Here is a 22503-nt window from a genome sequence, read left to right as displayed (position 1 = left end):
AGAAGGCAGATTTATGCATATTGAATATTTATAAACTTTATTATATGCAGCTTTCTTGCCAATCCTCTAATCCTCCTTACAAAATCAAAAGCTTCCCATATCCTTTACCTGAATGAAATATAAAATAAAAAATGAAAGTTGAATTTGTCCTGAAGCAATGTAACCTTAAAAAAACATGATTATTCATGATAGTAGTAATTCAGAATCACCTGAAAACGTCAAAATCTGGAGCTGAACCAAGTACATGTTTGTAAGCAAATACTATAATAAAGACTATTTAATTTGAACACTGGCCTGGGAATCTATCCCACATAAAATATAACTTTGTGAAACAGGAATCAAAACTAGATACTAGTATCACCAAGGAATTCATCAAATGTTATTTTTTAGATATTTATTATATACATTGTTGTTCTATCTTTTTAAAAAGTTAATAATTCTCCATTAATGTTAAATAGCATTAATTGTTGCAACTTGAAATATAGCATTTTATTCTAATTTTGTAGGTAATTGATCTCATCCCATTTGTAATCAGTCTTAACATAAGTCTGCATCAAGAGACCATGGAAGAAAAAAATGAATACAAACACAATCAAAAGAAAGTAGAAAAATAATGACTTAGTAAGAAAAGAAAATGTTCCTGGTACTCTAAGAAACAAGGATATATAACAGGCTTTTGCCAGATTTACCCTAAACCCTGCCTTTTTCCCCCATTTCTGCAATTCCCCAGGACCTGGCCTTCTTTCTACCCCAGGGCATCCATCAGGAGTTAGCTCAATCCAAATTTTTGTGACAAAGTAGCAGCCAACTAATCCCACCATGCCTAATAAGACCATGTGATTAGTCATCACCCAGTTTTCATCCCCTCTAGGTATCCATTCCCTATACTCTATCCCCTATTGTTCTGCCATTTCTCTTCCCTCACCTAACTCCATACTCCCTATTTCTCTTTCTGGAATACTTGGTTTTCTTTCTTTGTGTGTTTAGATATCCTATATTCTAAACCATTTTTGAAGGCTCTCACCTTTAACTGAAAACTGATTGTATTCTCATTATATCATTTTGCTTGGACACTAGACTATTCTCATTTATATAACTTATGTCATATATTCTAAAGCTCCAATAAAATTAAGTTAGAAATCAGTTTAAACGGGGTAGAGAAAATAATCTATGTGGAAACTGAGAAAAAAAATCCTAAAAATCTCACGGGTCAAAGTTATTGTAACAATAATCAGAAAACACATAGAATTGAATAGAAATATAAATACTACATATCAAACTAATAATATATAAAGAAAATGTATTTAACCATAATTGACTATATTAGGAATAAATGACACTAAAAATTGATAGCCAAACTTAAGACTGAAGAACCTGCAGAATTAACATATATAGAATATGAAAAAGGATATTGTAAATTACGGTCAGAAACTAATTATATCTTCCAGACGGAAAGATCAAAGATACTACTCTATCAGCTTCTCATCATTACTGTTCACCTTCACTGCTTTTGTTTTAAATCTACCCTTTTTATTTAAAAATGGCAGAAATGATAATCACATATCATAAGGTGCAATAATCTTGATAAGGCCAAACTGGTTTTGAGTGGGTAATTTTTTTTCTCTATCATTTAACTTTAATATTTCTTCACAAATGGTGAAAAATACTAACATACAGACAGGAATAATCATAATATCATGACCCATATTATAAATATAGAATTATAAATTTAAAACATTTTCTGGTTTAAAAAATAAATCTGGTAATCAATGCCACTCTCTGGGGTCTATGTCTAGTAGGGCCAGACTCTGTGCTCCTGACAGTGCTTGACTTCATGCATTTTTCCAGATCCTCCATGTCCACCTCTTCTTTCTCACATCTGTTCCATCAATAAAAAGGGCCATGGGGCCTGCAGGGCCACTGCACCTTCCTCCACCAAAGCCACCTTGGTCTATGCCCCTTCCACCAAGGAAGCCACCTCTGTCTCCATCATGGCCACCTCTGAACATTCCACCAGGGATGCTATGTTCCTTCTCACATACCACCAGGGCCACCTCTGCCACCATCACCACCCAGGTGTAGGAAGGGTGACGGGAGGAAGCCTTTAGGCTTCAGGGCCTTACGCAGGTTGCATTCTATTCTCCAGGTGAAGTTCTGGTTTCCACAACCCAGATTAGGATGCTGCCAGTTTCCAGCTCGGTGCTGGATGTTTCCTCCTCCTGAACCCTGGGACCCCCTTGGAGGAAAACTTTCTCTATCTCCTCCATGGCCTCCCATGTAACCCATGGATCCCCTAGGAACCCCTGGGCCTCCTGGACCTCCACGGAGTGGTGTTACCCCTCTGCCCTCATGGGGTGACATACCACCCTGCATGCTATTCATTGGAGGTTTCTTCTGAGCAAGAGAGACTTTAAGTTTACTCCCTTGAAAATCTTTCCCATCAAACCACTCCTAGCAGCCTTGGCAGTTGGTGGGGCTTCATATGACCCTATGGCATCACCTTTGGGCTTTCCTGTTTCCTTATCCAGGTAGATGTGGATCATGGGTTGCCCAGTTATCTTGTTCATCTTAACAACCCCATATTGCTTAAAGAAGTCTGCCAGATCATCTAGATTCACATTGTCATTTAATCCTTGCACATAAATTGCATTGTTGTCAGAGTCTTCATACAGATCTATAGGTGGGATCAAGATTTTGTCCTTTTCTATGGGTCTACCAGGTTTATTCAAGCCACCTTGCTCTCCAGCGCCCATTCTACTGCACCCTCCTCCCGACCTACCACGGCTTGTGCCTCCATGATCAAGTCTCCCTCTTCCCCTGCCCTGGTTATCATGGCCACTCATGCTCTGGTTCTCTCTTGGTCCAGAAAATCCTCCAGACTCTAGCCCATAAATACTCATGCTACTGAGGTGGTCCTGTCAGAATGAACCCTGCTGCCTCTAGCTGCTGCTCTGTTGGCTATATTGACTTGGAGCCTTGCAGTAGGATATAGTTTGGAGTGGAGGGGTGACTAGTGGGAGACTGTGCCCATAGCTGCCTTTTTTTTTTTTTTACCATAGCTACTCTGTTGTCCATAGCTGCTCAGTAGTCCATAGGTGTTCTGAGAGCAACTGCTCCGATCATAACTAGTTGGCTCTGCAGAGGAATAGCTGGTAGGAAGGTAGGATGGAGATGCTGTGACTGACTATATGGGGTAGCTCCCAGTTAACTTTAGTCACTCTGTCCATATCCTAGGCTGGGCTGGTTGTAACCCCCCATGCTAGATTGAGGCTGACTAGTGTTAGCAGGCTTGTTACCATCCTGTGGTCCTGTAGATTTGGTAAGCTGCCCACTTACCCCGGGTAAGCAGACTGAGTGCCATATGCAGACTGAGCTGCATAGGAGGCCTGGGTGGTGGTGACTGTAGCAGTGGTGGTATCATAAGCACCAGTGCCATACCCCTGGACAGGTGGCTGGTGGACACTTAGAGTAGTAGAAGCAGTGGGAGGCTGTCCATAAAAAGTGGCATTGGCGGTCTGCTAATAGGTCGCAGAGGTCTGAGCTTGGATATAACTGACATCAGTAGACTGGCCATAGGTTCCCTAGCTTTGCTGCCCACATGCCTGGGTAGTCTGTGGATATCTTGAGTGTGCTGGGCAGTGTAAGCACTTTAGCGCTGCTGGGCTGCAGCTTGGCTATAGTCCATGGATGCCATTTTCTTTCCTTCCTCCTCAGTCTTTCAGTTTCCCTCTCATTTTCCCTCTAGGCGCTGCACTCAAGTGGATAATTTAAAAAAAATAAATAAATTAGAGATTTTATTCAAGAAAGTGGAAATAAACACAATCCAGAATCAGTTTCACTTAAAGTAACTCTACATAAACTAACTGCATTACCTATTTCATATATCATTGAAATTTTCAGTAAATTTTAATACTGTCATATATGCCATGCATTAGAATGGATTAAATTCAGAGACTAATTGACAAGTCTATTTTTCATAAAATTAATGTTATAAAACGGTTTAAGCTTGTGTGCCCTAATGTACTTCTATTGCATGAAAGAGGGAGTTATTTATAGAAAATGTAAGACACAAAAGCTTCTCTTCGCCTTACATTAATCTTAGACCATTCTTTCATCAAAGTAGGTGTCTCATAACTACATTAGAAAGCTGTGATTCGGGTAACCCCACCCCATTCCCAGATGCTCTCTAATGGCATGCTAGAGAACTCCTTGTAGCTTGGAAATGTATTCATAGTGCTTTTGTTTTTATTGTCTTGATAAATAGTGTAATGAAATATTTGATTTAATCTTTTGTGATATGTAGGTGTGTGCTTTGTAAAAAAATATTTTATGAATTGCTTTTACTTTTCCTCATAAATTTTTTGGAAATCATATTTATTAAAAATTTTATTCCTAAGTATATCTCCTATATTGCAAGCATTGAATAAAGTAGGACTTTTAATTTTATTTTGTCCAAAATGTGTTGTCAATTGCTTCAATGCCATCAGTAACTTTTCCTATATTAAATTCCTTTATATTATCCTATCTGTTACTACAGTCTTTATTATAGCTGGTCTTTCAGTCTGTTCTATGTTCTGACTATTGAATTGTTTTATAATAGTATTTTTTAAAAGAGCTCTCATAAGTCTTCAGTTATTTTCTTAAATTAGTTTTATTTTCAGGTCAAATGATTCCCCCTCCTCCCCCCCAAAAAAACCTAGTTAAAAGTGAGAATTTTCTCTAGCGGCGTGATTTGGCGGCAGGATGTCTCACAGGAAGTTCTCAGCTCCCAGACACGGGTCCTTGGGCTTCTTGCCTCGGAAGCGCAGCAGCAGGCATCGTGGGAAGGTGAAGAGCTTCCCTAAGGATGATCCGTCCAAGCCTGTCCACCTCACAGCCTTCCTGGGATACAAGGCTGGCATGACCCACATCGTGCGGGAAGTCGATAGGCCAGGATCAAAGGTGAACAAGAAGGAAGTCGTGGAGGCTGTGACCATTGTGGAGACGCCGCCCATGGTGGTCGTAGGCATTGTGGGCTATGTGGAAACTCCTCGAGGCCTCCGGACTTTTAAGACCATCTTTGCTGAGCATATCAGCGATGAGTGCAAAAGGCGCTTTTACAAGAACTGGCATAAATCTAAGAAGAAGGCCTTCACCAAGTACTGCAAGAAATGGCAGGATGAGGATGGCAAGAAGCAGCTGGAGAAGGACTTCAGCAGCATGAAGAAGTACTGCCAAGTCATTCGCATCATCGCCCACACCCAGATGCGCCTGCTTCCTCTGCGCCAGAAGAAGGCCCACCTGATGGAGATCCAGGTGAACGGAGGCACCGTGGCTGAGAAACTGGACTGGGCCCGGGAGAGGCTAGAGCAGCAGGTCCCTGTGAACCAAGTGTTTGGGCAGGACGAGATGATCGATGTCATCGGGGTGACCAAGGGCAAAGGCTACAAAGGGGTTACCAGTCGTTGGCACACCAAGAAACTGCCCCGCAAGACCCACCGAGGGCTGCGGAAGGTTGCCTGTATCGGGGCCTGGCATCCTGCCCGTGTGGCTTTCTCTGTGGCACGGGCTGGCCAGAAAGGCTACCATCACCGCACAGAGATCAACAAGAAGATCTATAAGATCGGCCAGGGCTACCTTATCAAGGATGGCAAGCTGATCAAGAACAATGCTTCTACCGACTACGATCTGTCTGACAAGAGTATCAACCCCCTGGGTGGTTTTGTCCACTACGGTGAAGTGACTAATGACTTTGTGATGCTGAAAGGTTGTGTGGTGGGAACCAAGAAGCGAGTGCTCACCCTCCGCAAGTCCTTGTTGGTGCAGACCAAACGGCGGGCTCTGGAGAAAACTGACCTTAAGTTCATCGATACCACCTCCAAGTTTGGCCATGGCCGGTTCCAGACTATGGAGGAGAAGAAGGCGTTCATGGGACCACTTAAGAAGGACCGAATTGCCAAGGAAGAAGGAGCTTAATGTCAGGAACAGATTATACAGCTGGTGGGATCTCAATAAAAGTTGTTTTCCAGTGGGGGAAAAAAAAAAAAAGTGAGAATTTTGACCATTATTCTTTTGATTTAATTAATAATTAGACAAGAATTGAATTCCACTGAACTTTTTAATGCATGGTTTCCCCTCTTCCATATCAGTGGGATGAGATAGTTTTTATAAGTGGAAAAATAACTCTCAGGTGTGGTGGTATAATAAAATTGAAGACTTACTAGCTTTTTCTCTCATATGAATTTGCTATTATCTCTTACTGTGTCATGGTCCTGGGCCCAAGCTCTTTCTTGTTGCTCTGTCATGTTCACCAAAATGTCCTTTGTGGTTGTTTTTGCTCTCACCGTCACATTCACATTGCAATCAGATGAAAGGAGAATGACAAGGGTGGTGGCATGTGCTTTTCCATGAATGGCAGAACCCAGAAGTTGTACACATCATAAAAATCCAGGCGTAATGCCAGGTATAGCTGGAAGAGAGACTTGTAAACATAGTCTTCAGCTGGGCAGAGGTTCATCCAAAACTTTACTTAATGGATAAGTTCAGAACTCACATTAAGAGATAAATTGCAGTCTCTGCCACAGTATTCACTGCTATATTATAAACATGTATTAGAAAAGTATTTTTAAGAACACAATAATTTGTAGTTATCACTTAAACTATGTGTTACATAGGGGAAGTTTGTTAATTTGTTTTCCCTAACACTTAATTTTATTTGCTAGTTTTACTATGTATTGTCAGTATACTTTTTCTCTTTCAAGAATTTATTCAGATTTTTCTTATGGCCTAATATGTAATAAATGTATTAATATGTGTCCTACTGGACCTTTTAAATAAGATATATTATGTCTTCTAGAAAACATTTTCACTCATATATATCATATTCAAAACCTTGTAGATTTGTGACTCTGAGTCAAAAATTATTTTTTGGAAATATTCGATTATTTCTTCCACAAGAATGGAAATCATTAACCGAGAGGCATATTCAATAACACTATTACCTGAATTTTAAAAAGATAAAAAATGTCAGTAAATATTGTTTTTTTATTAGCATACTTCAACAGCATGACATCTAAGCTTCTACTTGCTTATTTATACTCTGTGGAAACAAATTTTCCTGTCATGTAAGAGAAATTAAACCCTATTCTTTTAATTCCATATTTTGTATGATAAAAGAGAAAATAGATGTTGAATATAAGATATACATTTATAAAATAAAACAATTGTGAATAAATAAGCTTTAGTTCAAGACATTTACCAAGAAATCATTTACTCGAACATACCAGTGAGTTCTTAAAAAGAAAATCTTTTATGTTCTAATTAAAGTAGAAAACTTCACAACTTGAGTTTTTCAGCTCATTTGTTTCCTGACTTTTTTATTTCAAGTTAAATACTCCTAAGGTAGGTCATATAATTCAGTGACCTTCAAAGTAAAATTGAAATATTTAATTTTACTACTTTTCTTTATCTCTTTTTCTCTCACCACATGCAGCCTATAAATGCCAATAGAATTAATTGCCTAATTACAGGGAATAAAAACATTGCCTTTTGAAAGATTTTAAATTTATGTATCCTGCTGTGGAGATTTTCCTTGACTACCTGACCTATACAGTCTACACTTCTTAAAGAAAGAAAATAAGTGGCCTACTTTGGAACACATTTTGAACTTGTTAATGAGTACAACAAGACTGCTCTATAATTTTAGGTTATTTTATATTTTAAGGGCTTAATCTGGAGCCATTTTACTGTTTAATCTTTAAATATAACTATTACATATACTCTTTCACAAGCTCCATTAAATGTTTTAATTTTTTTCTTGATACAATTTAATAATATGGTAGAAAAGTAGGCAATAAGGAAAATACTAATCATCATTAGTTTATAACACAATGACACAGATTTTCCAGCAAGAATATTTGACAAGTTTGATTAACAGGTAATGCAAAGAAGTTTTTCTACCTGGGCAACATATAAAACATTTTCTATCATAACCTTTGAAGAAATATATATTATTAAATATGCTTAATATTTATTTATCTTAATATATTAATATTTGCTTTTTGATTAATCCTGTCTCTTGGTATCACAGGTTTCAGGTATATAGCAGTATAGTCATGCCAATTTTATAAGGTCATATCTTAGGCATTTGCTGCAAAAGTATGGACAAAAAGGCAAGAAAACTAGATTAGAAAGTGGTATGTATATTATAGGAAGATAGAAACAAGAGAGATTTTGTGATTACCATGTGAAAGAAGAAGAAGCCTATGACCCAAAACTTAGTTTGGATATCAAAACCAATTATGTCACACATGTACAAAGAAGATATAAAAAGGTTTATTTTTCATACAATGAGATTTTTCTGATGAGATCATGGCAGTCTCCCAAACAGGTCTGAAAATGGCTTAAGACAATAACGAGGGATTAGTAGCTTGCATTATATTTTTCTTAGGGTTGGGAACTTTTATGCTTTGGGGATGGGGTTTAAATTATTTGAACTTATATAGACTCACTTTGCTATTTAGTTGACCCTATGAGACTCTGTAGTGGCCAAGGGGCCCAGGAGGGCCACTTCATTTCCAACCCTGTGACATTTGACAAGGGCTGAAGACAGAAAAGACTGAATACTTCTTCTAACCTATGTCAGAGGGCCTATGTTTGGCTCTAGCCTGCAAGTAGCATTTTTCTTTTAACAAGGAGGCTTAAGTGGCCATGCTGAGCTTGCAGGGTGCTAGCTACTTCCATGACCCTAGGTATACTTAGTATATGAATACAGTGAGTTACAGACTCAGGTCCTAGGAGAGCCTCCATTTCCCAGAGGTGGTGTGTAGCAAACACCAAGGGAATGTAGTTTGTTGCATCAGAAACCCATGGACCACCTACAGCCATCATGGATAGTATGGAAACTCTAAAAGACATAACAGGAGATTGCTAAAGCCTCTAGAGTGAACACATCTCTGAGGGACACTATGCGGGAGTGCCTATTGTATTGCACTTTTGATGGATTCCATAGCCTTTTGCTGTAGAGGGCACTGTTCAAAGTGGGCTAATTTGTAATAGCATAAATGAGGTTAAGTAAAATTTGTAAATAAGGAATATGTTCCTTCCAGAATTCAAAAAGATGTACCAGATATTGAGTTGTTTTAATATTGTGGTTATTAGAAGAGTCAATAGCCATTTCTTTATGCCAGGGATGGAACATACTTTATCTATTATGATTAAATAATAGCCAGAAATTTTGTTTGGGTGGTGGGGGTTTTTGCACTATGTGAGGCAATGGTGCATTCATTTTGATGAGCTCCTTTGTGAATGTTTATATGTCCTGAATGAGTGTGTGAAACAAGTCTCCTCAGAAAAGGATGCCATCGGTGCAATGTCATAAATGAGTTCCTAGAGAAATTTCAATGTGATTAAGATTTTGCCTTCAAAGGTTGTGTGCAAGAGTAAATCTGTTGAGGCGCCCCATGGGCAGGTAGTTGTGTAAGGATGTATATTGTATCTCTTTGAAAGTGAAGAAAGTCTCCTTGAAAGTGAAGAAAAACTAGCTGAGAAGCTGCTGAAATAGGCAATGAACAGCATATATTAGCTAAATCTGTGACTGCAAAGTACTTACCAGTTGCTGATTGGATTGGATGGAGCCAGTAATTTAAATAGTATTGAATACAGAGGCCTTAATGGGTGTGATTATAACATTAAGGTCGCAATAATTCATCATCAAGTATTATACATTATTTCCAATTTTAAGTACATACCAGATACAGTTGTTAAATAAAGAGAAACAGTGGGGATAATCACCCCTTATCTAAATAGCTCTTGTATAATGTGTTTCAATCTTTGAAGCCTCTGTTTAACTTTATATGGGGCCATATTAACTATTTTGATCAAAGAGGAAAACCCATGGGGTCCAATTCTGTGAAGCTGATTATAAGTGTCAAACATTTAATTTTATTTTAATGTATTGCTCTTGGGGTCACATCATCAATGTACACTATGGAATATTTTAGGGCAATGTGGAAGCCTGTAAATAAGTCCCTCTCACTCCCTTGATGTTGGTTAGGAGGAAATTCAGATCACTCACTCTGACTCCTCTTCCTTGCCACAAGAAAAGTGAAGTCATTCACTCACTTCCATTGCCCCCACCTCTACTTTCTCAAACCATTTTCAGCCTTCTTGGCAACTAGCCGTGTTCTCCCTAGAAAACCTCATTGCCTGAATAATAAACTGTTTTATATCCTCTTTATGTCTGTGCATGTATGATTAGTCCAGACATCTGAACCATTAATAAATTTGGGGTGAAGTGTTTATTCTGTTTCACAGATCAACTTCAACAAAAAACCACCCTCATCTGAAGTTGCCATGAAAGATTTTACAAGACAATTGAAATTTGAAAGATACTGACAGGGAAAAGTATTTGTATGAGCACAAGTAAGAAATTAGAAAAATTAAATGCAGGTTTTGTGGACCATAACTTTTACTGAGTTGTCAAGTCAGAAAATATTTAATGTGAAATAAATAAATTCTCCTAAATAAATTGATGTTTGAGTATATTTGAACTATTTTCTATTTTGCCGTGTATTTCTTTTCTTTGTATTTCTCTCCTTTCCCATAGAGGAATGGGGTTATTCTGTGTTCACTGTTTTCAAGATGATCACCAAAATACTTTTGTTCTCCAGAACTTTAAAAGTAGATGTCTTTAAGTAAATAAAGGAGTTTAAAAAAACATTTGCTAACATAGAGTTTAATTAGATTAGGTCTTTCCTTCCTCAAATTAAAAAAAGAAATATAATATGTAGATATAGAAATATAGGTATTTCTAGGGCAGGAAGAGAGGACAGAGGAAAGCCAAGGAGGTGTGGATATTACTGAGTCATAAAAAAGAGGGAAAAAGCTGCTGCCTCTAGTCTTGGCTTGAGCAAAGTGGTAGTACTCAAAAACAATTTATGAAATGGAAAGAAGAAAACAAACCCATTCTAAATAGACCCCTGGACAGTTTGGGAAGCAAGTACATAAATGCAGTTTAAGCATAAGAATGTTTAAACACCCTTCAATGACTCCTACAGCCTACTGAGACACTGAAACTACATTTACGTTTCATCCACACTAAAATGAGGCACAGAGATTGCTTACTGGACCAGAGGGAGCATCTTCTTAAGAATCAGAGATATCTTAGTAGCAATCTAAATGGACTAGTAACTAAAAATCAGGAAGGAGAGTTGAAATATCTCCGTTGACAAATCAAATCAGGTATTTAAGACTATAGCCTTACCAGCCCTGCACTGATGCCCTGGCAGCGAATAAGCCACCTAGAACCAAATCCAACCCTCAGGCAGATGCAGGGAGTATATAAGTTCAAACCTACTGTAAGTGCCGGCCATTCACATAGAGTGGGAGCTACATGTGTAAATCAATTTAGGTTAAAAAAACAGAGATATTTTGTTTCACTTTACCATGTCAATTATTATTTTTTATTTCAGAGTATTACAGGGGTATAAACATTTTGGTTACATGAATTGTTTTTGTTCCATTTGAGTCAAAGTTATAAGTGTGTCCATCACCAAGATAGTGTGCATTATACTGTTAGGTGTGAATTTACCTATCCCGTCCTCCTCCGCCCCTACCTGCTTGGTTTCCACTAAGTTTTACTACCATATGTGCACATGAGTGTTGATTCATTAGTTCCAGTTTAATAGTGAGTACAGGTGGTGTTTGCTTTTCCATTCTTGCAATACTTCGCTTAGAAGAATGGTCTCCAGGTCCATCCAGGTTGTTACAAAGAGTATTAGTTCGACATTTTTTATGGCTGAGTATACTCTGCAGTATACATATACCACATTTTGTTAATCCACGCATGTATTGATGGGCACTTGGGTTGTTTCCACATCTTTGTGATTATGAATTGTGCTGCTATAAAGAATAAACTGTAAATGTCTTTTCATAAAATGTTTTTTTTTCCTTTGAGTTACCACGTCAATTTATACACTATATTTAAGTAGAATAAGGTTGAAAGCAATATGGAAGCCTAATTATGAATAGTTTACCTGTCAGATTACAGATTTTCTATAGAAGATTTTGAGTTTGGGATTTTGTTATAAAATCAGTATTTAAGAAAAATTAATCTTTGCTTTCTAGAAAGTGCATACTTTCTAGAACACTGGCTAAGAAAAGAAACAAAACCCCAAAAGAAATGAAACAAAACCCCAAAATAAATCTAGTAGTGTTTTGAAGGTTGGAATATTTACATTTGGAAAATACAGATTACAGATTATTTCTCTAATCCAGTTATGAAAAAAAAAAGATCCAGTTTATGGTAATAAAGATATAGGATAGACAGGAATAAATTAGACAAAATGAAAAATTAAAAAAAAAAACATAATTATAGATTCACTAGAAAGTCCACTAAGGAGAAAAGAGGCACTTGGAAGTTTTAGCTCTGGTGATTGGCAAATGACAGAACCAATGCATTACACAATCAAATCAAGAGAGTTTAAGAAAAAAAATTAATATTACTTTTAGGTTGTTCTGCAAGTTTGTATGTTGCCTACAGGGCAAACTGGAAAATATTTGAAAATATAAAAATAGAATGTATGAGTTATTTTGAGATGGAAAAGTCTTTTCTAATTAGAGATTAAGAAAGATCAGGTGAGGAGTGCATTAAAATGCTTCAAATTTGAAAAGACATCAATTTAAAAGTATTTTACCTGCTTATTTGTAGGCTGAAAATTAATGGCCAAAGAAATAGGAAAATAAGAGCAACAAAGTAGGAGGAAAATGGTAACAAAATAAAGGAGTGATGTTTAGAAAGAAAATTTATTAAATTACACTAAGGGTAGGTCTTTTGAAACCAAGTAGGAATCCAAGCTAAGGAAGCTATTTATCACATACATTAATATTGGCATTATATGAGTTTTTAATTGGTGAATTTGTAATATTTTAGTTTATGATACTTCAGTTTATAACAGAATGTGGTAAATACATTGAAGAAGGGGACATATTAAGTGTTCTAATGAGTCAGAACATGCACAATCAGACATTACTGTGTATTCACAATTTTTCATAATTTCTATTCATCCTGGTTTTTCTGTTTCAGGCTTTTAATTCTGCTTTCCAGTCTGCCGGCTCTTGAGTCGTTTCTGTATTTCCCTGTAAGCTGGGAAAACTGGATAGCCACTTGTAGAAGGCTAAAGTAGGATCCACACCTTTCACCTCTCACAAAAATCAACTCATGCTGGGTAACAGACTTAAACCTAAAGTATGAAACTATTAGAATTCTAGAGGAAAATGTTGGAAACACTCTCCTAGACATTGGCCTAGGCAAAGACTTTATCAAGAAAACCCCAAAGGCAATCATAGCAGCAACAAAAATAAATAAATGGGACCTGATCAAACTAAAAAGCTTGTGCACGGCCAAAGAAACAGTCATGAAAGCAAACAGACAACCTACAGAATGGGAGAAAATTTTCACATCCTACACATCTGATAAGGGGTTGATAACTAGAATCTACTTAGAACTCATGAAAATCAGCAAGAAAAAAGTCAAACAACCCTATCAAAAAGTGGGCAAAGGACATGAACAGAAACTTTTCTAAAGAAGACAGAATAATGGCTAACAAACATATGAAAAAAAATGCTCTACATTTCTAATCATCAGGGAAATGCAAATCAAAACTGCAATGACATATTACTTATCTCCAGTAAGAATGGCCTATATCAAAAAGTCCCAAAACAATAGATGTTGGTGTGGATGTGGAGAGATAGGAGCACTCCTACACTGCTGGTGGGACTGCAAACTAGTTCAACCTCTGTAGAAAGCAATATGGAGATACCTTAAAGCGATTCAAGTAGATCTACCTTTTGATCCAGTAATTCCACTACTGGGCATCTACCTAAAAGATCAAAAGTCACTTTATGATAAAGACACCTGCATTTGAATGTATATGGCAGCACAATTCACAATTGCAAAGTTGTGGAAACAACCCAGTGCCCAGGAATTCATGAGTGGATTAATAAAATGTGGTATATGTATACCATGGAGTACTATTCAGCTCTAAGAAACAAGATGATATAGCACATCTTGTATTTTCCTGGATAGAGCTGGAACCCATATTACTAAGTGAAGTATCTCAAGAATGGAAAAACAAACACCACATATACTCACCAGCAAATTGGTATTAACTGATCAGCACCTAAGTGGACACATAGGAACTACAGTAATTGGATATTGGGCAGGTGAGAGGGGGTGGGTATATACATACATAATGACAGAGATGTGCAGCGTCTGGGGGATGGTCACGCTTGAAGCTCAGACTTGTGGGGGGGGAGGGTAAGAGCATTAGTCGAAAGCTTGAAATTTGTACCCCCATAATATGCTGAAATAAAAAAGATACTATTAAGAGGTAAGAATTTGTGAGACTTAACTTTTGAAAACATTTGTTGTTTAAAGACTCAAGTATTGTTTTTTCAATGAAAGAAGCCAAATTTGAAATACAAATCATTGCAGGAATATGTTTATTTTTCTAAGTATCTTAAATACCTCTATATTAGTTTAGACATTAAAATAATGTTTACTTAACTGTACTTTGCTGTTTTAGAAATTTTTCTTCAAATGATTTGAAAAATTACTATGACCCTTACCGTGTAGCCCTACAGGATATCCTTCTGGCTGCTTGTTGTTACTGGGGCTAATGAATAGTCTTTGTCTTTGATAGAGAGGTCTTATGTTTTCTGTCAGTATAAGTATATAAAACTGGTAAGTTAACTTGCTAGTTTGAAAATCTGGTAAAATCTGCAATTCTTCATAATTTCTGATTTAGCTACTATATTAAAAGGCTTGGTTTTGATATGAGAATATTTGCATGGCATCATGTTCAATAAAAATATTTTAATAGTAGGATATCCAACTTTCAACCCAGTTCCGTAAAAATCTGTTTTGATACCCATTCCAAATTGACTTTAAATTCTGTATGATGCTTTCGATTATGCACTGACCAAATTATTCTTAAACCATAAAATCTTCAACAAATTTAGCTCAATTTTATTGCAATAAACCACAGAGAATTGAACTTTAATGTTAATAGGAAAAAAAGCAGAATGTGACCAATAAGTTAAGTCTACTGATTTTCTGGTAAGTGTTAAAGTGCTAATTTTATTAATTTTGTGTGTATAAGTAGTTCCTTATTATAAATGAGTAGAATTCCATTATATGGGGATGGAAAGATTATCTACTTACATGTTGAAGTACATTTCAGAGGTTTCCAATTTTTGGTGATTATAAATAAAGCTTCTAAAGGTTTTTAGACTAAAGTGAATTTTCATACAGGAGTGGGAATGACAGGTAATATGGTAAGTATATCCTCAGTTTATAAAAAACTTCCAGTATGGCTTTACTATTAATATATTTTTATTTTGACCCACAATGTAAGAGAATTCCAGTTCCTCCACATCTTCGCCAGGACTTGATAACATCAGCTCATGTTAACTTCTGTATTTTTTATTTTCCCTTTCAAATTTGTGGGTGGTAATAGCCCATTATTGTTTAAATTCATTTTCCTTAATGTCTAATGAAGATACATATCTTTTCATGTGCTTTTTTCCATCTTTATTGGTGGAGTGTCTGTTCATGCCTTTTGTCATTTTTAAATCAGGTTGTTTAATGATGTTGGGTTTTAAGATTTACTTTCTATTTTGAATATAAGTAAATTGTTAAATTTGAAATTATTTTCTTTCAGTTTATAACTTATCCTTTTTATCTAAACAGAATTTCATCAGATAGTAAAAACCATAAATGTATTTTAATTTTTGTTTCAGTTTTATTAAATTATAAGTATTCATTCTTTATTTTATACATTATGGTTTGGGGACATTTTTGTCTAACTTCAGGCCTCAGAGATTTTCTTATTGGTTTCTTCTCAAACTTAATAGTGTTATGCTATATACATGTTAATATAAGTATAGAGATATATTTTTATATATGTAAATATAAATATATATGTTATGAGGTATTATTTTATATAAGTTTTATATAAGTGAAGTTTAGGTCAAATAATATTTTACTGTCTATGGGTTTCAATGCTGTATGTTGAAAAATCATACTATTTCCAATAAATTGGCTTTATACATTTCTCAAATAACTTGGTCATATGTATGTGAGTCTTTTTCTGGACACTACATCTTGTCCCATCGATAAATATGGTCCTCTTTCATCAATACACCTGTTTTGATTACTGTAGCCATTTAGGAAGTCTTAATATTTTGTAGTTTGATTCTTCCAACTTTATTATTTTATCACGTGGTTTTGGACATTTTAGTCTTTCCACATGCTTTCCTTTATCTACAAATATTTTGTTGGGATTTTCAGTAAAATTGTACCGAATTTAGAAGTTAATTTGAGGAGAATTGACATTTTTACCATGGATGTTATTTTAATAGATGATCATGATATATATATCATTTACACATCTTTGATTTATTTCATCAGTGGTATATAGTTTTTAGCATTCAGATCCTGTAGATTTTGAATTATCATACACTTTTACTGAACTGATTGATATGATTGTGTATTTTTTCTTGATTAGACTGTTAATATAATTTGCTACTTTGATTTGAAAGTATTGGAACAGTCTTGCACTGACAGGAAAAAATCTCACTCGGAATAGTGTATCGATGAGTCAGATTTCTAATATTTGGTTGAGAATTTCTATGTCTATTACTTGAGAGTTATTGGTCTACAATTTTATTTTCTTGAGCTATATGTATCTGTTTTGTATATGAAGTAACTCTGGCCTTATAAAATAAGTTGGGAACTATTTCCTGCTCTTTTATGTTTTGGAAGATCTTTTTGTTTAATTTGTATGATTTGTGCTTTAGATGTTTGATATTAATCATCATGAGGCCAGTTCAGACTAGAAAATTCATTGTTAGAAAGTTATAAACTAAAAACTAAAATTTTCAAAGTTTGGGTATTCGCAAGTTAACTCTTGTGTCGACTAATTTTGACAGTGATTTGATAGTGTGGTTTCTAAGAATTGGTCCATTTCATCTAAGTTGTCACCTTTAGGCATGTAGTGACAGCATTTCCTTGTCATCTTTTTGTTACTGTGGGATCTGTACTGATATCCTGTGTTCTTTTCTGATGTTAATTTGTGTGTTCTTCTTTTATCTTTCTCACTATTACTCATGTCTACAACTTTTATTGATTTTTTCAAAAAACTAGTTTAATTTCATTGATTTTTTCTATTGATTTTAAGTTCTAAATTTCATTGATTTCTGCTATTATATTTATTTATTTCCCTCTGCATACTTTGCGTTTATTATACTTTTCTTCTTTTTGGTCTTTTTTAATTTTTCTAAAGTAGAAGTTTAGATTATTGATTTAAGCCCTCTGTTCTTTCCTAAGATATATATCCTCCTCTAAAAATTTCTTCAGTTGCATCACAGAAAGCTTAATGTACTGCATTTTAATTTTTTGTCAGTTAAAATAATTTAAAATTTACTTTGTTGCTTCATATTTTATGTTGACACTTCCCTAGATAATTTAGAAATGTAGTGTAGAATTTCCAAGTGTGTGTAGATTTTTCCATTAACTTTCTGGTATCAATACCTCCCAGCTAGGAACAAAAAAAGTGGTTACACTGAATAGTGCTAACACTCACCTGTTACCACTGCCTGTTACCATTATGTGCAAGAAGAGTTCAGTATAATTTAATTTAATTTAATAAGTAAAATAAGGTCTGGTATCTGAAGAGATAAATATAAACATTTCCTCAACTACCTGGTGACTGTATTCCTGTTCCTCTGAATATTTCTTCCCTTATTCCCAAATAATTATTAGGTATATTTCCCACAAATCTCATCCTACTCCTATTTTCTTCCCAAAAGTGTTAAAAAAATAAAGTAAAATGCCCTGATCATTGTGCTCAGAAATATTAGTGCCCTTCCTGACCTCAGTAAGAAGTTTATATTCAGAAACTCTAGCTTTAGAAGTCACTTCAAATTGTGTTATTTGCACTACCTGATGCTAGTCTGAAATTCTCACATCAGGAAGGACACCGTAAGGTGGTTCGGAACAAGGTTTGAAGTGTTTCAGTTACGGTTACAGATTCTAGTCTCTTTCAGGACATTGGAGATAACCTGGCATATTTTACCTTTGTATGTTTATAGGTATTTTCTCAGTTCTTTGCCCACTCTAATTTCTTAAGGTACTTATCACCACCCATCTTTTGGAATTTCCATGTTTATACCTCTACTTAAATTCATGCAAAAAAAGAATTTTGAATATTTTGCTTTTAAGACTGTTTTACCATACTACTTTGTAAAGTATAAATATTCATGCCATACTTTAAGATGGACTTGTTGCTAAATAAATTATAAGCACTTGTGACATTTTTTTTTCCAGGCAAGAAAGTCATTCAATAATTTTACTTACTGGCAAATATCTTTGAATTTCAAGAAAGCTATATAGTCAGATATCTTGTCTGGATACTCAAAAAGCTCCCCTAACCCCTTACACACAAAAAATTCAGGGCAGGGGGAGAATTGAGTAGAATTCAACTAAAATAAATGGTTCATGAAAAAGTAGCCCAGGTTGCTTTGGCTGACTTAACAAATAGAGAGATCTGATTTATTGCTGAGTTATTTATTGGCTTTTATTTTGAGAAAAGAGGAGAAAGAAAGAGAATCACTTTCAGTAGTTTTGACAGAGCTGTCTCCAGATATATAGAAATTGTGCCCATGGGATAGCCTACTCTTCAGTAGAAACTATTGTAAATACTCTAATTTTACAGGGAGAAATCTTGAGACTGATAAAAGTTAAATATTGTTGTGTGAACCCTTATACAATCGTTACATAGATATTAACTAGGTTTCTCACAATAACTTCCATTTTTAAAAGTATATAATTATTTAGATTTCAATGTGCTATAAATCCTAACAAATGTGAAAATAGAGCAGGTTCTTAGTACTAAAACAAGACATACTACTTTATCCTGTTTTCATGGATATGTGACCATGAATCACTAAAGGGCTTAACAATCTTAGAAATATAACCATGCAGAGGGTAAGTAATGCATTTAAAAGAATGAAGGCTATAAGAATGATGGAAGGCCAACTATTAAGCAATAAGAATTGAGGATGTTTGGAAGAGAGAACTGGTAAGGCTGCAAGTGACATTTGTTTCTGAAAGTCAATGATCTCCTTAAAGATACAATGTGACTGTTCCACCAAGTCCTAATTGAAGTGTGGCTATCAGGCTGCCTTGCCAAGGTTAACCTGGTAAGTCATCATTATCCCAAGGCTACAACCATTGCTTAGAATTCATCTTCAGTCACAGATGGTTTAGCAAAAAAAAAAAAAAAAAAGGAATTTTTGTATACCCTTAAAAGACTTTCTATGAAATATTAGTGTTATCTCATTTAATAAAAATTTGAAATTTAAGTATGTGTACCTATTACATGATAGACTCTTGGAAGAGGCAATGTGTTGTGATCTCATACTACATTTTTCTCTACAATTGAGCATTTGGTGCTGATCCTGGGCAGTTGAAACTACAGGTTAAATATTCATAGACTTAATAAATCCTTAAAAATTTAAAGTGAGTACTTTGATATGAATATCTATCATAAAGCAAACAATATAATAATTAATTGAACAGTTCTCACATCACTTTGTTTGTTTGTTTGTTTGGAACAGTGGTTCTCAAATTGTAAAACGCACCAGAATTATCCTGTAAGGGCTGTTAAATATAGATTACTGAGCTCCATTACCAGAGTTTCTGATTAAGTCAGTAAAAGGTGGTGCCTGATGATTTTTAATTTTAACAATTCCCCAGGTTACCATGATGCTACTGGTTGGGGCACTACACTTTGAGAACCACTGCTTCATTACAAAGGGTTGTGTTGGGATATATTAGAAATTCTGGTTTCTAGACAAGTGTTGTTATAAAAATGATGGAGAATACATATTGCATTGTATATAAAAACTGTATTTTATTATGTAAAGCTCTTTAAAACAACACTATTGTGGGTATGTACTATCAACATTGAACTAATGACTCATAAATTAGAAACAACTACTGGCAACATTATTAATTAATACACTGAGGTGAACTGTTGTCATCTGGAGAGCATTTATTTTCTAAAAATGTGCTTAGAAATGGGTACATGTTCACTATATGAGACTTGTATAAGACACAGCTACTCCTAATATGCAAACTATATTTTTATTTACACAGGAAGTCCTGTTTAAAAAATTAAAAAACAATAATACAACTTGAAACAGAATTTGGTTCAATTTGTGACATATATACCATATAGTCATATTCTAAGTGAAGAAATAGTAATTCGATCAAGCAGAATGGTTTAGTTGAAATATAAGGGTAAAAAAGGAGTTACTACTTTTAAAATTGTTATTTTGTATTCACTTAGATCCTGTTCTCCCTAGAGTAATTTGTTGATTAAAATATGGTTTAAAAAGTTTACAAAATTTTATGAAGAAAAATGTCCTACTATGTCCTATAATAGGCAATAACATCCTAATTACTCTAACAAAAAAATAAATTGAAAAAGGAATGTATGTATTATAAGACAATGTAAACTTTTTGATATAATGACTGACTTTAAATACTCAAGAAATCTTGTTTCTAATAAAAGTGGATGATTGTGTGGCTATGAAGATTGATTAATGGCATCAAATGAAAAAAAATCAAGGACTGAAACTAAGACTATGTTGTGATATGGAGTAAAAATCAACCAAGATCATTTTATAAAAAGAACATGAATATAAAAAAGGAAATGAGATATTCTATTTTTCGTGTGAACACTCATAAAAGATGGATTAAGTAGATTATCAAAAAATTAACAACAATAACAACAAAAACATAAAACTGGCCTTATACTCAAGGGTTTTTCTTGATAAACACTAGTTTGTATATATATTTCACATATAATCAGAAATAATAATGGATAAGTAGAAACAATATTCTTTGTAAAATATTAATAAGAATAATCATTTTCCTTAGGCCTTCTGCTTTCATTTCCTCTCAACTTGAAAACTGTAAAATGCCCCCGCTTGTAGCCCCTCCCATGTCTTCTGGAGATGCTGAAATAAATCATATCATTCAAGACACTTGTATTCCAAAACACACAGTAGATTGGCATCATGTCCAGTGTTCTTTACCTAGAAGGAGTTTAATAAGTATTTGCAAGTAATATTTCCAAAAATGAAAGGACAAAATAGACTAATATGCACCCGAAAATCAACTTTTGATTGAGATTTTCTAGTTTATTATAGACATTGTACAGCTTAATTAGATAAATATTAGATTTGACACAATAAGTAAATCTGTAGAAATAGATCATATTTCCAAAGATATTATATAAAATATATGTTGCTAAGTATTGAAAATCATAACATGGCATAGATACTTTCAGTACTTCGTTAGAACCAATGTCAACACTGTTTAACCACTTCGGTACGGCACTCACTGGCTGCGAAACCTTGCCTACAGCCGACACTCATAGTCCACACAATAGTTTGTGCTGTGCATTGACAACGAATCCGTTTTGCTCTTGTGTGATGAGGAAAGCTTTAAAGCACTGAAAGCTTGTTTTACTTTACAGGCAGCTTTACTTGTAACGTCAATCAGAAGAGGTAACATATACATATATGTTTTCATTATGTTATTTTTAAATGTTCACAATTTTATTTTAATAAATGAAAAATTAGAAAAATCATATCATGGCTGTCGGCTAAAGTCGCTGTGCGTGTTCATCTGTGGCTATTGACTATAGTTGATGCTGGTACTGAAGTGGTTAAGGAACAAAAAGTGGGGGGAAAGTAATAACTCACTAATATCCTTGTAAAATGCTTCATTATTCTTAATTGAAAAATAGAGTCTATTACATGGTATTTTCTGCTTTCTTGAGAGTACTAAAATGTTGATCCTTCTTCTCACCAAGTCGAGCCTTTACAGAAGAGGAATTATTTTTGGAGTACCGATAGGGTAGAAAGTCTGTAAATTATAATTTAGGTATCAAAATAATCCACAGGTACAAAGTGATACGATTTCAATTTGGGGCAATAAAAGTTGTCTAGATCACTCTCAAGATATTAAACAACTCAGTGATATTCATATTCTCTTAATAATAACAAATCCGATCAATAATAATCATTATAGATATATTTAGCCCATACATCTTTAACAATCTCCTGGAAACATTAACTAAAATAAATCAGATGTTTTATATAATATTGAGAAGGTTAAGAAATGAAACAAAACTGCAACTATGAACAATGTGATTTCTTGGATTCATCACAATTTAAAAGAATAAACTGAAATTGTAGTCTTAAGATTTTGAATTGAATTTGAATGATGAGTAAAGTATATACTACCACCTAGTGGTAAATCATGCCACTCAGTGGAAGATAGTTTCATATTTCATCAAGTATTTTCAGAAAATACCATGCTGATGTGTGATTGGGCTATGGTTAAATGAGGTGTGTAATAATTAACAAAATTATGCATCTATTAGGTTC

General features: G+C 34.8%; 2 pseudogenes; one reads left to right on the top strand and one right to left on the bottom strand.

Annotated features, from left to right (window-relative positions):
- Nucleotides 1–1792: 1792 nt before the first annotated feature.
- LOC105871229 (RNA-binding protein EWS pseudogene) lies at nucleotides 1793–3694 on the bottom strand (annotated as a pseudogene).
- A 1024-nt stretch (nucleotides 3695–4718) lies between these two features.
- On the top strand, nucleotides 4719–5966 carry LOC142870026 (large ribosomal subunit protein uL3 pseudogene; annotated as a pseudogene).
- Nucleotides 5967–22503: the final 16537 nt, after the last annotated feature.

The sequence above is a fragment of the Microcebus murinus genome, chromosome 1 (assembly GCF_040939455.1).
Source record: "Microcebus murinus isolate Inina chromosome 1, M.murinus_Inina_mat1.0, whole genome shotgun sequence".
Classification (NCBI taxonomy): Eukaryota; Metazoa; Chordata; class Mammalia; order Primates; family Cheirogaleidae; genus Microcebus; species Microcebus murinus.
This window is presented reverse-complemented; position numbering and strand designations above follow the sequence as displayed.